General features: G+C 44.3%; 1 protein-coding gene across 1 annotated transcript in view; it reads left to right on the top strand.

The window, feature by feature from the left end:
• The window catches only part of ALDH2 (aldehyde dehydrogenase 2 family member), a 19,381-nt gene that overhangs the window by 4,847 nt on the left and 13,367 nt on the right, over positions 1 to 1,167 (top strand). The gene's annotated exons all lie outside the window — the stretch shown is intronic.

Here is a 1,167-nt window from a genome sequence, read left to right as displayed (position 1 = left end):
ATCATTTTATTAGGGGCTCATACAACTCTTATCACAATCCATACACACATCAATTGTGTAAAGCGCATTTGTACATTCATTGCCCTCATCATTCTGAAAACATTTGTTCTCCACTTAAGCCCCCGGCATTAGGTCCTCATTTTCCCCTCCCTCCCCGCTGCTCCCTCCCTCATGAGCCCTTGATAGTTTATAAATTATTATTTTGTCATATCTTGCCCTGTCCGAAGTCTCCCTTCACCCACTTTTCTGTTGTCTGTCCCCCAGGGAGGAGGTCACATATAGTTCCTTGTAATCGATTCCCCCTTTCCAACCCACCCTCCCAGTATCGCCATTCTAAGCACTGGTTCTGAAGGTTTCATCTGTCCTGGATTCCCTGTGTTTCCAGTTCCTATCTGTACCAGTGTACATCCTCTGGTCTAGCCAGACTTGCAAAGTAGAATTCGAGTCATGGTAGTGGGAGTGGGGAGAAAACATTTAGGAACTAGAGGAAAGTTGTATTTTTCATCGTTGCTACATCGCACCCTGACTGGCTGTCTCCTCCCCGAGACTCCTGAGACTGTAACTCTTCATGGAAGTAGAAAGCCCTGTGTTTGTCCTGAGGAGTGGCAGTTTTGAACTGCTGGGTTATCTAACTTGTTGGAATATGGCTAGCTGTTCATACAGTGCTTACAAGTTCTTCACATTTCTGTAGGGTCAGTCGTAACGTTCTCATTCTCAGTTACTGATTTCAGTAATTTGTGTCCTCTCTCATTTGCTTTTTCCTTGTTTGTCAATTTTATGTATTGACTTAAAAGAAGAAGAAAAAAACTCCTGGTTTTGTGAATTCTGTTATTTAAGAGTTCTCTATTTTGTGATAGCCTCGCTAATCTTTATTATGTCCTATTGTTAAGAGAAACGTGAGCTTTGGATCACAAGTAACAGACACCTGTAATCAGAAACAGCTTAATTTAAAGCAACACGGAGAGACCGGCAATCTTGGAATCCTGCACAGCTCACTGGCTAGCGGCTACCCTCCCTGCCCACCTTGTCATTCTTCTCTCACGCCGCACGCTGTCTCCTTTGGTACTAGTCCCACGTGTTGGCACCTAGCTGCCCACATCTCCTGGGCTTTCTTCTTCATTTAAGATCCAAGCCGACTAAGCTGTGATTTTGTAGCCTGCTGCCAAA

The sequence above is a fragment of the Echinops telfairi genome, unplaced genomic scaffold, assembly GCF_000313985.2.
Source record: "Echinops telfairi isolate 266 unplaced genomic scaffold, ASM31398v2 ScPeMD7_7412;HRSCAF=8450, whole genome shotgun sequence".
Taxonomy (NCBI): Eukaryota; Metazoa; Chordata; class Mammalia; order Afrosoricida; family Tenrecidae; genus Echinops; species Echinops telfairi.
The sequence above is the reverse complement of the archived record's forward strand: the minus strand, read 5'-3'. Positions and strand labels throughout refer to the sequence as shown.